The following is a 15234-nucleotide window of genomic DNA, read 5'->3' on the forward strand; positions in this document are numbered from 1 at the left end:
TCCCAGCCCTCTACCCCCTTCTTTCTTCTCCTCCCGGTCTCCAATCTTTCCATGCATGGCTTTCTCCCAGTTTTACAGAAGGGATTTCCTTGATGATGTCACCACATCCACGCAAAAAGCGCCCGTCTTGAACCCCCTTGAGGGTCTTTCCTCCAGCCAGGTCAGGCCCTCTAATCTCCCCTCCATTTTTCCTACTTCACACTGGCTCAGGTTCAAACCTCCAGTCTGTATATCGATGATTATAGCTGTAGAGACACTGCATTATGAAGACAAATTCACTGCATTGTCATGCATAAATGCATCATACCTAGCTTTGATTGATAGTGGAGTCCTCCGCTTCCATATTGTTTATTGCTGGATTAGATTGAAGCGATCCATAGAGGCTCTAGATGCAACCCAATGACCATAGAGAGCCTTTACCTTAATGGCCGCATCAATTGCATCTAGTAAATTGTTCAATAGGCAAATACCAAGTTGGCATTTATCTTGTGAGTCCCCAGTGATGTTCCTGCGTGGCAAAAAGGAAAGGTGGCTCATAACTTATTTATTCATGTTTTATGTTGAGTGAGCTTCCATTCTTTGCAATTACCTTTAACCTTTGGATCAATATTGATGTCAAATGCAGTCTGGGGTGCAATGTACTCAAGAAAATGGGCTGTATTGCCAAGGGAGATTTTTAATAAAGCTTTCTTCAATTAAAACTATTACTCTACATAAAAGGGGACTTGATAGAAAATGTTCAATGTGTCAGAATGGTGAAATTTCCTCCTGAAATGGATTATTCCGACACAAAAGCAGTGAAAAAAGAAGTACCTTTTCAACATGAGGTATAACCAAAAGGCATTGAAAATATACTGCAAACCAATGATGAAATTATTTTAGCCGTTTATGCAAGCAGTTTCAATAAAAATACTCCATGTTGCTCATAAATTTGAACCATTCATACACTTCTCTAATGGGACTAAAGTAACTAAAAAAGAAAAAATCCTTCACCTTGAAGAACCAATAATGAAGCTTACAAAACATTGCCATGCAGCTTAGGTGCTTTTTTTTAAAACTTATTTCATTTAAGCTTTGCAACAAATTAGATAAGTGCCAGTGGCAAAGAAATAAAAAAACCCCGACAGATCCCAATGCTTTTTTCCCTGAACTTCTTGCCTCTTTCAATTGTCTCTTCCATTTGTCCCTTCCCCAAGTCCACTACCTCCATCTTACTACCCAGCACCAGACGGTCCCTCATCCATATCCTCAGTTATATCAAGGGGTCTCTCCCCATGTGTCGGTTACTCGACATCCTTAGCCATTGGTTTCATTAGCAACTATCTGAAGCGCAAAAAAAAGTGGATGAACTCTGGCATTGTCTTTATTGGCTCACTTATTTCCACTGCATGCTCTCCTGCTCCACTAAGAGGATGAAGGATGAGAGCTCAAGAGAGCAGCCAGTAAGGGCAGAGGGACATTATCTGGGGGGCAAACGCTGCTAAGGCTTGTTGACGGGGGAGTCGAGTTAACATTACAAAAATAGAGAGCATCATTTTTCCGACTTGTCTTTTTATCCTCTCCATCCCAAAAAAAAAACTCAGGCAAGAAACGGATGCATCTCTCGACGCCCTTGAGTCGAATGCCCGGAACCTAGTTTTTAGTTTTATTTTTGTCACTTTAAGATATGTACATCCAATAAATCGACTTAATTTTCTGTATCAACCTCCATTGACTGAATGTAAGCAATACCACTATCAATAAAAAAATGTGAGTCTATGATGTTTTCCTTTTGCTGGGCTGCATTATTACGGCAATAAGACATGGAATAAAGTTAAAATGTCAGCTGAATGACTCCCAGTGCTGTTTTAAGTTTCTAGGTGATGCTGCAACCAAGCATTGTGGACTTGTAAGGTGTATTATGTTGCCAAAGTCTAATTTGCTTGTTGTGAGACCAAGGGGTGGTAAGAGCACAAAATACAGTTCAATAAAATGGGAAGAAAACGGAGCATTTTTTAAGGTCACGTGGATGAAAAGGCAACAAAGATAAATTGCCAGTGAAACTACAAAAAAGGAATCTTGAGTGAGAGAGAGAGAGCATGTACGTAGACTAACATGTGGATCTCATTTTGCCAACTGACACAGATTCCCACACAAGGCATTAATGTCTTCTCCCCCTCTACTCATTCTTTCCGTTCTCAGAAAAAGAAAAGTTTTTAAAGGCAAAGAGAAAAGGGGGTGGGTGAATAGAATATGCTGGGAAGAGAAAGAAGTATTAAGACCAAAAAAAATGGCTAACGGAAATATAGTAGCGTGGCTTTTCCATTTTACCAGACGACTTGTTTTCTGTAGCTTGAGTTCATGTTTTTCCTCATTAATATATATTTTCTATTGACTTAGACTAATGTATTTGAAGTGTAGTAGTAGTAGTTTACTTTGATTATTTGCCAGTTTGTTGTAGTGGTTTGTGGTTACTTTTACACCCTTTTTATACTCAATACAGTAAATCACCCTGAAATGCTCTTTAAATGAAATATGTGTGCTTTTTTATGTTTTAATTATGTTCATAGTATGAAATAACGAAGAAAAGGTCCCTTCTTACATGGTTCTGAAGTAAAGCTGTTAAATCAAGAAGCTCTAAACTTTCAGAAATATTAGCAGTGACTTTTTGACCTTAATTGCGTCATCATTTTAAATATAAAACAGCACTTTAAGAGATTACTAAAGCAAAAATTTTTTGTTTCTTTATGCACAAACAAGCCACCATGAAAAGAAGCTTTAGAAGTCAATGTAAAAAGAATATAAAACGCACTCTGGTGACTTCAAGTGGCTCTCTATCCAATTCCCTCAGTACATAAAACACAGCTGAATAAAACCAAATGTTGCGCTCAAGAACAAAATCGATTCAAAGCAAAAATCACAACTTTGCGTTCACAAGAGAGGATCCTTACCTTGAAAATTCTTCATTAACACGTCCAAAATTGCTCGCCAGTAAATAGAGTGGCTGTCATCTTGGGGCAGCTTGTTTTTGGCACCACCTAAAACATCACAAAGCAGAATATAGATGAGCTTTACAACTGTTTTGATTGAATAATAAATCAGTGTAGGTTTTTTTAAGTGGTTTAATCTTGGTCTACATCGCCAAAACACACCTTGGGGCTAATCAAACTGTTGCCACGGGGATGCCGAGCGTACGAGGAGTGCAAAACCTCCAATAATTGATGCTGAGGGTTTAATTAAATCAATGGCTCGTTTACATTTAGATCATGAAGGGGCGCCGCGATGCTCTCCGTTGGAGGGCACACTTAAGCGACTTCCAAAACTTGCCTTGCAACTATTTTGTCAGCAAGTCTATCAGTGCAAAGGGCGCCCCTGAGGAGTTATAAAAAAGTGATATAAACACAGCTTAAAGCTCAACATTTTGCTGAATATGTCAATTGCACCAAGAGGTGGCCATTTGGATGGGAATTCTGGACCTAACATTTCCAAAAAGCCCTTTTTTTATGACTCAAGTATATTTTACACTGTGCAGTAGAACACTGTTTCTTTTCTATAAATGCTGTAGAGTAACATAAAGTGAGGAGCAGAGGAGAGAAAGATGTGAATAGGTAAAACATTATAGGGGGAGGCTATCATTCTTTTTCAAATAAAAGTCATGGGAAATTGCCAAAAAAAGCGTACATTCATTGGATTTGCTCTGGTAGAAACATAATAGCATAACATAAACATTCTAACGTCCACACCATTCATAATACATGTTTTTTTTGGTCTAAAATTGAATTCAATTAAATTATGTTGGTTATAGTCAATTATTTTTCAATACCTGGTCCATTCTTCAATTGCCAATACATACTCCTCTTCTTATAATATCATTTAAATACACTTTACAGTAGTATTAAAGCAGAAAATGAATTCTGTCTATGCACATTTTAACTTGTCCAGGTCATTAGGAATTTTATAGGGCTTAACATCAGTCTCTTTCTCACTTAAGAAATAGTCCCTATCATAGCTGAGAATCAATGATGATTCTAGAGAGAGCAATAGGGAGCAGAGAGAGGAAAAACATAGAAAAAGACATATACTACTATAGAGACAAAAAAAGAACATTCCACAGTCCTAAACTGATCGATTACCTCCCAACAGAGCCTCGTAGCATTGATTGGTGTGTAAGTAGCTGTGGTGCAGTAGCTCCACACCCAAAGCCCACACACCAGTGTTGCAATGCTCCAATAACCATCACATCATGTATCATACTTGCCCAGTAGAAAGAAACAGTCAATATGTGTTACTTTTGTATTACGGTCGGGGGACTTGGCATATGTCGTATGGTTAGTACGGTTGTTCGTTGAGACATGAAATGGCTTTAATTTCTTCCATCATCATGCTTGTCACTAGTGTATATCTCAAATTGTATTTTCCCCTTTGAAATGAAGGTCTTTCTTGTTTTTGCTGTGTGACAGGAATGCTAGAAGAAGCTTGATTGTTAAATATAAAGAATGTGTGGTTACATCTGTGAACTCATTCAATGCATTTCAGATGGGAAGGCTGGTATTTATAGCAGAGGTCCAATGTATTTTGACTGGAAGGGCTGACAGAATCGAATAAATGGTTTTACAAAGTGAATGTTTTTTACATGCGAAGATAAAATGGAGAAAAAAATACATTATTTTACGAGGTACTCAAAATGGTTATCATTACGAACTTGTCCTCTAACTGTACTTTTTCGCAATGACAAATGGATGACAAATATGTGAAAAGATGGATTAAAAATGTAAATAAAAGTGGGATGACAATTACAATATGGCAACTAACATTTAGTGTGTCATGTTGCACCAACATATTGTTCAATGTACCCCCAAAAAGTTTTTTTTCAGTCAATATATTGACTAAAACGTCGCAAACAAGAATTGTAGGAAATAGCTAACTAACACCAAGGCCATTGGACTTGTCAACAATGAAAAAAAGCACCTTAAAATGGAATCGGTGGTCCTTGCTTCCACTGCCATGCGCCACTGCTCTTTCCCCAAAATCATCCCGTTGACAGGCCAGACAAACGACACGGAAAACACAACCTCCTCGGACCTAATTAACTTCAGAAAACATGCTGCATAACATTTCTTAGGGAAATCACATTTTGACATCAGTATCCCCACACAGGCGGAAAAATGAACATTTGAGATAACCTGTTTACATGCAGGTTGGATCCCAAAGCAGCTCTGCTCCATTTAACCGGCCTCGGAGGTAATCCAAATTCACAAATAACTGCACCAAGCAGACTACGGTGTCTACCTAGTTGGAGAACCACAAAACCACTTCTTCTCCCGTAGGAACCAGGTTAGCACATTTTGACTTGTACAATTAACCTGGTTAGAAAGTTTGGATCAATACTTATAATAAATAATAATCAGACAGAGCTACTGCCACTGGCTGCCGGCCGTGTAAACGGCACCATCATGGGGAAAGTGGTAAAATAATAATAATAATACTAATACTAACAACTAATACTACTACTGCTAATAATAATACTTATACTATTACTACTAATAATACTTAACCTAATAATAATAATACTAATACTTATACAAGTAATAATAATACTAATACTTATACCAATAATAATACAAATACTTATACCAATAATACTAATACTTATACTAATAAGAATATATATAAAAAACATATATCAGAACTACAACTACTACTACTATAATAAACTACCAAGTCAGTCAAAATGAATTGAACATCTATCACTAGCAATGAAAGCCAATGAGTTTATACTAAAATACCAACAACAACAATAATAACAATAACAACAACAATGACTACAACAATAAGATAATAAACTACCAAGTCAGTCAAAATGAATTGAATGTCTATTGCTATCAATGACAGCCAATGAGTTTATACTAAAATAACAACAACGACAACAATACCAATAATAATAATAATAAAACTCTATCCTGATCGTGTGTTTACCAAATAAAAGTAGCAGGCTTTAAACATGACCTTTGCGTGCTCATCTTTTTTCCCCAAAATGCGCTTAAAGAAAAAAGGTTTAGACACAATAATAAACAGTATACAACATTATTTGTGTCTGTATGCTGAATGGTGGTTATAAGTACAGGATTTGCTTAGTCTGAAGTAAAAGTAATTTATGATGGATAAAAGCGCCTGGATTACAACTGTATAATCTGGTTAACCAAAAAAACGGAACTACCTATTCCTGCAAAATTGGCACACGCACATGAGAATAATGCCATGCCAGAAAGAAAAAAATCAAACTCTTCAGCAATCCATTTAAAAAGGATGATCTTCCCTTATAGTCTAAATGAATTGGAATGCTCGTGACACCACTAAAACCCAAAAAGAGGGATTTATTTTGTACATAGACTACCTTTACTCTATATATGTACATATATTTCAGTCATCTACTGACGTGAGCTTTGGGACCAGTCACTGTTTTGCAACTCTGGCTTGCTTGCCAGTGTGAATTAGAAAGAAGGCTGCTCTGCCTCCTCTAAATGTTTCATGATGTTTACCAGCCTGTTTGTTCTGAGAGGAGATCAAGGCAGACCACTCCCACCGATACACACCAAAAGGGAGGGGGCTACAGAAGAGGCAAAGGAAGGAAATGTTGTTGGATGAATGGCTTGTCGTAGAGCTGGAGGGGGGCTTTAGTGATGGATGCTCGCAAAGATGGCTGCGGACATCGCAACAGTGTCGAAAATTTGCAAGACGTACATGTTGCCAAATATCGTTTATCTTAATTTATGCGGACAGGAAAAGACAAATATGTGTTGCAATTTGTATGATTTTGACAGAATAGAACAAAGAATTAACCGCAAAGTAAAGTCTGCTCACCATCTTAAAGTTTCTGCCAATCTGCAAATTTGAAGCTCTAAATAAAACGATCATGAATGTAAATAAATCTCTACGGTAGTTGTAATCCAAAGACGATAGTATACGAGTAATGTGATCTTAATGCAGTCTAAAGTGAGCTTCATGGGGACAAAAACAACAACAAAAAGTATGAATAATTCAGAATTCTTAAGCATATAAAGTGAACTGTCAAGTGATAGTATGGCAGCAGGGGGTCTAGCATATGTATTCAATCAATATATATGGAAATATCAGTGATTGGATATCCCAAAGTTATCTCCAGCTCACCTGGAGCCGTTATAAAAAATGAGCAGTACAGAAAATAGATACCCTTTCCACTAACATATACTTATTCCCTGCCCTGTATATCAGTCTAAAATGTGAAAATCTAAATTCCTTGATCTGGCAAAGATCAAATAGCTATGTTTTTAAATCTCTAAATAACATCAACCTCCCATAATCAATAGCTTTTACATCATGGTCGTATATTGTCAGTTATTATCCGTACGCTCAAGTATTTGGGACCCTTTCAAGCCTGGAATGGGCTCTTCCATCTCTCCCCTCATTGAAAATACAATTTTCTGGAAGCCCTGGCAATCATTGGCCCTTAGAATTGTCAGCACTGCCAAGCTAAAGTGCCCCCCTCCCTCCCCAAACTCCTGGTGTGTATTCCATACACAGCCTCGCCTTCATTACTACCCTTGCACAGCCTTTGTCCTCCCTCTGTCACTTGCTATTTCCCTCACACCACAATCCCCACCTCATTTCTCCTATAATTGGCTCCGCATCCAACATTACCTCTTTTTTTTATGATTATTATTTCTATTATAATTTTTTTATTGATCATCACAAAGGTCAAATGGAATAAAGATGGGCCTAATGCTCTCCTCACACATTTCTAACTAACTCTAACTCATTTCCCTCTCCTGCAAAACAAATGCTCTTTCAGTTTGTTGCATTGCAGCAGTCTATCAAATCTTACAATAGTACATCTGCTTTCCACTTGGTGGCGTCATGGCCATATGCTTCTAGTCAGAAGGGTGTGTAGAATTAACATCCAAGTGCCAACATGTTCTTTTGCTGCTGCTAACGTGTTCCACAATTTCTAGTACTATATAGCATCTCCCGAGTAGGCTGGCCTCCGTCACCCCCATCCCTCCATTGTAGCATCCCTTCCATTCCTTAAATCAGCTGTGATAAAACAGATGCCAGATTGAAATGTCAGAAGCATATCTCAAACTGCCAGAGCATTAACCTGGTCCACCCCAGGTGCCTTTCCTGCTTCTGGAAAGGGATGGAGAGTGGGGAAAGAAGTGGGGGGATGGTCCGGGGATGGTCCGGGTATGTGTTGGGGAGGGGATGACATGTGCAAGGTGGGATGAACTGCCGTAAGAACCCATGAGGCTTTCAGAAAGGAGGCAGATAAACAGATGAGGGAGAGGGCGGGGGGGACAGGTATTGACAATAGTAGTTGGCAAAGAAATGTAGGAAGGTGAGTTAATTTAAGCATTGCAATTGCAGCAATGTAGAAATTGACTGAATACATGTTAGGGAAGACTTTTTTGCAGGTTATTTACTGATTTTGTTAATCATGGACCTTGGTTCAGGATGAATTATCACTAGGTGATTCTTTCTGATCTGATTGGTCCCCTATTTGAAGTATTCTCCTGTTGCCAGCTTCTAAATTCCTTAAATAAAAGAAAAGTGCACTTGAGGAAAGATCCTCTCGATAAGTCATGTCGCTTGCCTCGTTGACGCTAAAGCTGAGGCTCTGAAGAGAAACAATGATGAAATGCAGTTCAACACTAGTGCACACTAGCACAAAAACAAAAATAGTGGACTAAAAAGTAAGACTCTTGAACTAACTTGGGTTTCTTTGACAACAATTGACTACATAACAAGGAGATCTCAGCCAACAGGCAAAAATAGATTGCAAGAATGTTTTTGAAGGAGCTTGAGTATGGCAAAAAAAAAAAAAAATAAACAACATTTCCTGTGGATATATAATCCGAAAGTTTGTGTTGGACTCATTTGAAAATATCAATACATGGTCATCTTGGCAGAATGACACATTGAAAGACTCCATGTGCTTTTATGCTTATAATAGGGACAGAATCTCCGTCATTGCCATGGCAACTACATTTCACCTACTGGGGCAGCTGTAGCAATGTGGCTTGTCCAGTTACCAATGGATAAGAAATCTCAATTGTTAACCTTTGCCTCATGTTTAAATTGCACTTGTGAAAAACAGTCTAGCCCAAAATTGATGTGAGGGTGGCAAATCAGGACTAGAAACCTCAAACTGAGAAGCATGTTGGCCTGTAAAACGGTATATAAACAACTCTAGCCCACCCTAACTGCAACAAATTATGAAAATATAATATCTTACCCCTAACTATTACTAACATTTATACAACTAAAGTAGTATACAAGTCCTTCACTGAGTCTTAATTGTTTTTCCAGGCTTCCAAGTCCCTTCCCTATCATCTAAAATGTCATACTCTATAGGGTTTAAGTCTACAATTCCTGAGAAGATCTCTTTCTCAAAGCTGGAGCATTCCCATCATTGAAAAAAAAATCTAAATAAATTATGCATCAGCAAGTTGGGTGGTATTGAAGTAAAATATCATTGCATAAAAAGTTTTTGAAATGACAGAGCGCAATCAAAGAGCTGCCTTTCCCCACTTTTCAGAGCAAGTTGGATAAATCCTAGCTCACCAGATGCATTGTCAATAAGTGCTCCTTTTCCTTTATAGCTCCCTGACTCATTGGCATAGCACTCCTCTCTCAGTGGAGGTATCTGCACATCCAGCTGGTGTGTGTCATGCTCTGCTGCTTGGTACTCCTCATTAACGACCACCATGGCCAGGAGAGCAGCTGGACACACACATACACATACGCACAAACAAAATATTCACTCACCTTATTTCCATTTTGCTTGACTCTCAGAAAGAACAGAGACAGGTGGAAAAGGAGGGGTCTGGTTACTGTTGTTTCACCCCAGAGTGCCATCCAAAATGCCTGCAAAACGCTGATGCTGATGACCAATGGCAGCGTTCCATTTCCCGCAAACTGTAAAAAAAAAATGCCACATGGGGGAGAAGGTTTAAGCCCAGACTGGTAATTGCTGGATTTTCACCTTAAGGAGCGCTGAGCAATAAAGAGTCAATAGATTTGCGTTTATTTGCATTGTTTCGAGGGTTTTACAAAGTGGGGGATTTATGACAAGATGTTTCATTAACATGGGAGTCATTGGAAGAAGCCTTGAGATTGGCTAGAAACCAATGGAGATGATCCTTGTGAGGATAAGCGGTATGGAAAATGAATCTATAATGCAACTTGAGATATATACCTCTAGATTATCATTGATAGTTAGACATTAGTTCCATTTTAAATATGAATGATCATATTGAGTGTTTAAGTGTCAATGCCATAGACTGCAATATAGACGTCTAATCCAAATTGACTGTAGATGTGGCATGGTTTATTAAGTCTAAACTGTAAAATTATTCTCGGATAATCTAGACAGCCATTGTGGAAAAACAACAGTTCTAGGCAATTGTCTGTGCTGGCTCAGTTTCTTTCTAGCAAGTGTTCTACAACTGGGAAAAGGAAGTGTTGTAATGGTGCCATTTAGCTAATGCTGTATAAGATAGCACTTTCAGGGCCATTGAGATTTCAGTCAGCAACAGCTGTGTCAGTGAATACTCTTTTTTTTTTTTTTTTAATCTGTGGATACAGTGTCAACGGTGTAAAATTATTGCTAGTATTAGAGCACTGCTTCATCTTGGGCAAATGTTTTACATTTTAATTTCGTAGTGCAAAGTACTCAAATGTGTTGACATTATTCCATTGTTATGCAAACAAAGTCATTTAAAGCTCATGCTAAGTCAAACTCCAAATTGTATGCATAGGGTTATGCATCTAATACTGAGATAATAACTGACTATTTGCTGTGTATTTTTTATTTTTTTGCATAAATCAACATAGTATAAAAGATAAATGCAGATAGGTTAACCAGCAGGTAAATGCAGTTTCCAGCTGAGTGAATGTCCAATTTTGATTTGCTTTTAGTCATGAATGAAAGCCCTGAATGCACAAAATGTCTCCAAAAAAAGGTTTTCTTTTGACTTTAAGCAAATACAAAATTGGGTTTAGCTTCCAAATATGTTCTATTTTCCATTCCTCATAAATCCAAGCTTTTATTTTCATATAAAGAACTGTGAAATGTATCTTTCTTGTTCTCTCATCCTTCTTCACCAACCCATTTTTTTTTTTATCTTTCTCCATGCTTGACATAATTTGTTCTTAATTTTTCCCTCCCAAAATGTCTTCTTTTCGCCCACCATTACTTTTGTCTCACTATATTATTTTGTTATTCCGCTACTTCCCGCCTGTTGCTCCCCCATCCCTTGCTTCTCTCCTCTTCTGTCCCCTCGCCATGGCTATGTATGAGGTGATGTATGGTCGCTGTCAGTGCTAGAATCAACCAGACGCCGGTTGTTTTAATTTAGCCTGGGAGCTCAGCGGATCCAGATCCTAAGCATCACATAAGAGCGATGGCATTGGCCTCCCTCTCTATCTCTCTTTTGGTTCCCTTACCACTGTCCTCCCACACTGACTCGTTGAATTGATCAAAACTTAGCTCCCAAAGGACAAGACTCATTGTCCCTGAACTCCACTATAAATCCAGAGACCAATCAAGCTCACCTCTTATCGATAAACATAGTCCGGAATCACATGAGCTGCTTCACATCCTTCCATGTCATCAGTGGCTTAAACCTGGGGATGAAAACAATCAAACATGAGTGAGTTCAAATAATATAAACAACATCTGCATTGCTTTTTTTTTTCCTGTAAATCTACTAAAAGTGTAACCTGAAAAAAAAAAACTGTAATTTATACTCCAGACAATACGGTAGTTGTGCTTTTCTCTGATACATAGTACATTTCTAGGGTTTTTGGTACTAGATAAAGCCAGATATTGCTTCAATGTTCTTAAATATAACAAACATACACACATACACACACTTATGTATGATGTACCACTCATATCTTACAGCCTCCAGATAATATGAAATGTCAAGAAGCAACACACGCTGTCAGTCAGTGGCTCAAATCGAAAAGTACCGATAGAAATAGAAACCATGTTCTGGCAAACCTGTTTCACTACAGACCAAAGAAGAGTCCCCACTGACAAATGTCATTACTGAATTCAGCCGCGGGTCATGAATAACTCCAACTGTATGTCACTGCCACAGCACCCCCCGCAGCTGCATCCTTGTGTCCTGTTGACTACCTTGCTAGGAGGCACTGTAGAAAAAAAAAAAATATATATATATGTTAGAAATTGTTGTGTTTACCGTTTGGCCCAAAACCATAGGCACATTCAGTCCAATTCTCCAGAGGGATGATCAACAGAAAAAGACTATATTTTATGTCCTCTTCCAAATTAGTACCCGATTCCCATTGGTTCATTAGCATATGCTATGACAGTTATATAAATTTAATCCATTTCACCAACAGATTTATAGAGAAAATATAGTTTGTACTAGCTAGTTTTGCTTTTAGAGTACACTATCTTTTAAGTTTTGCCGTTTGTTTCAGGTAAATTTAGATTTTTGGATTATTTCCACTGTCATTAATGGTGGAAGTCATTAAATCTTAAGTGCTTAGTTGTATTTGACCTTTGGAAGGAACCACTCAATTGAAAATTAATGAAATAAATGAAAAGGAACTACATATATTTTAATCATGAGATATTCAGGATTTGAGCACATTGCTTTGTTGAGGGAAACACATTGCACTGCATTGCAGAGCAAAACTATTTTCCCTATTGATGTGTGTCATGAGTAAGGATGCTTGAAAGGAAGACAGGAAAAGAAGATGAAGCAATCTATTCCTGTCTTGCCATAGGCTGTCTTGACTTGGCACACAGATATTCTTTGAGTGGGATGAAATAATATTTCCATTCCCTCAGGAGTGAAATAGGGTCCCCGAACACATCCTCCTTTTATCCATGGCCGCACTTCAAGGCTCTCGGTGGCAACAGTGAGAAGGGAAAGATGACATGGTGATGATGTGAGATTGATATCCAACATATGGGCCTTGTATGTTGTTGACAGAATCTGCTGTGCAGTGTATAGTACTAGCTTTGAAATGATTGACGTTGGGGGAGGGAGTTTCGGGGGGTCGTATGGATTAATTTTGCACTCATAGAACAAAATCCCAAACAAAAAATATCTTAAAACTCAAATTTGCTTAAATAAAACTTCTCAATGCTATTTTTTACCTCCAAATGGTCTCTTTCATTGCCTGTTTTGGGTGATTAAAGATAAAATAACTGTCAAGAATGTTCATATTTACTTGTTTACAGGTAGGCGAGATGGAGATTCCAATCCGTTTGGAGGGAAAACCACCTGTGAATCTTGGACAGTCTTTTTCTTCTTCTATATTTTAAGGGTTCTCTTGTAAGACTAAATTAGAGGGCTTAATATCTTGAAGGGGTCGAGCAAGTCTTGGGCATTTCTGGGTCGCTTGGCATGTGAGAGAGCCTGTAGTGGATTACATTAGACTAAGCCTACCACTAAATTATGCTTGTATTTCAAGAAGCCCCTTGGCAGTTTGGAGAGGCAATTCATCCTGACAGAAAGTAGGTTGCTATGATATGTGAAGGGTGCTTTGTTTAGAGAGCTGGCTGAAGCCAAAAGATGTAGCAAATGGACTTTTATAGTATCTCCTTTTGGACCATCAAAGTGCCAAATACCATATGGGTGTTCCCTGGTGGCTGCCAATGCGAATGAGAGACATTTTTTGCGGATTAGTTGGGCCAGAGTTTGGATAAAGGACAGTTTATGTATTTCATGGGGGAAGACATCTCATGAGATTGTGAGAATGGATTCTCCAAGGGACTAGTTTGGTTCTTCAATCATAAGGGAATGAGAATGGATTTGAAAGGGAAATGTTGGCAGGAAAACACTCAGGAATTGAATGCCGAATGCATTAGGATAGAGTATTTTTGAATGGGAGATTGTGCCGTGAACTCGGAAGGTTTTACAGTGTTCTGGTCTTGTCTATTTTTGCTGTCACAAGGCATAACATAGTTTGTATCATCTCACTTTCAAGGGTAAATGTAATTTAGCTCAGAAGGTTGACTTACACAGGTGATCCCATCCAGCTCAGGGTGTCGGAGGGCGTTTGCTCTGCTTTTGTAATTCTTTGCTTGTCTCTCAGATTCCTTTGTCATCTTCCAAGACCTGGCTCTAGCAAACGAGACTCAAAAGTTCAATGTTTTACATTAGAAGTTCATTTACAGCAAATTGTCACTACCATATTGCATCTTCAGAAAATCCCAAACCCTACATTTGTAGTATTATCATACCAATACTTACAGGACTTACCAATAACAAAAAGCAGGGCTTTCAAAAAAATTTGAACACTTAGTTTGTGTGCAAGTATACACAACTGGAACACAAAGCATAACACAAACAATACTTTGATTTTTAACTATTGTTGTGTCTATAGTTGGAAACAAAAATGAAAACCTCCAGACTATTGAGTCATTCTGAGGTACCCTCGGTCCTCACCTTGTGGATTCCCCGTGTGTGGCTCCATTTTTTCTTACCTAGATCTACAATGTCTTCTGTGTCTTACATCTTGCTACTGCAACCAAACCAAGAAATCTCCCGAACAAAGTATGAAATAAAGTTCTAACGTAACCTAAAAAAAAGACACAATGGAGCTGCCTAATTGTAGTCTACCAAGTAGTCATGTGTCAACTCTGACTGTCTCCCTTTGTTATTTTTCTCCTACGGGTAATAGTGACACACAACTAGCAACATAATCACCCCCAATCCTCTGAGGATAAAAACAACCAAGAGGCACTCTAATCACAGTGACTGTTCTTGCTGGATGTGAAGAGCCCTTTCTTGCTTTTGCTCTGTCACCATGGATTTCATCCTTGGGCTGGCCTCTCTTCTATTTTATTCCTCTTTCCTCTCCTGACCTTGCCGGCATCCCTTGAGAAAGTTCCAGTCGGTGGCCTCTCTCCAGGGTGACTGAGGGCAGCACCGTAGGCGGATTCATCCACACATTGCTGCACACCAGCCACTCGCAGAGTCAAATGTGGAGGGACTGACACATGATGGCCACTCCTCATCTTTAATTCTAAAAAAAACATCTCCTTGACTACATTATTCAAGATTCTCCTGATACAGTACCGGATTTAAAAAGTATATATAATTAAGAGGAAATAAATATGTATAAAAGTCATACCTAGCTAGATTTTACTATATGGCATACTTTGCGAGGGCATTTTTTTCCAATAACAATGAAATATTAGAGTATCAATAGTCAAATGCAGAATGACAGGCTAAA

At 38.3% G+C, this 15234-nt stretch overlaps 1 protein-coding gene across 1 annotated transcript in view; it reads right to left on the reverse strand.

Annotated features, from left to right (window-relative positions):
- Positions 1 to 14418, reverse strand: part of col16a1 (collagen, type XVI, alpha 1) — a 49012-nt gene extending 34594 nt beyond the window's left edge. The window contains exons 1-6 of the mRNA XM_077744036.1: positions 14018 to 14418; positions 12020 to 12171; positions 11569 to 11640; positions 9781 to 9930; positions 2931 to 3017; positions 308 to 508 (exon numbers count right to left, since the gene is read on the reverse strand). The gene's annotated coding sequence lies outside the window, so the exon portion shown is untranslated. The remainder of the gene's footprint in view (positions 1 to 307; positions 509 to 2930; positions 3018 to 9780; positions 9931 to 11568; positions 11641 to 12019; positions 12172 to 14017) is intronic.
- Between the last annotated feature and the right edge of the window lie 816 nt (positions 14419 to 15234).

This window comes from Stigmatopora nigra, chromosome 21 (genome assembly GCF_051989575.1).
Source record: "Stigmatopora nigra isolate UIUO_SnigA chromosome 21, RoL_Snig_1.1, whole genome shotgun sequence".
NCBI classification, from domain to species: domain Eukaryota; kingdom Metazoa; phylum Chordata; class Actinopteri; order Syngnathiformes; family Syngnathidae; genus Stigmatopora; species Stigmatopora nigra.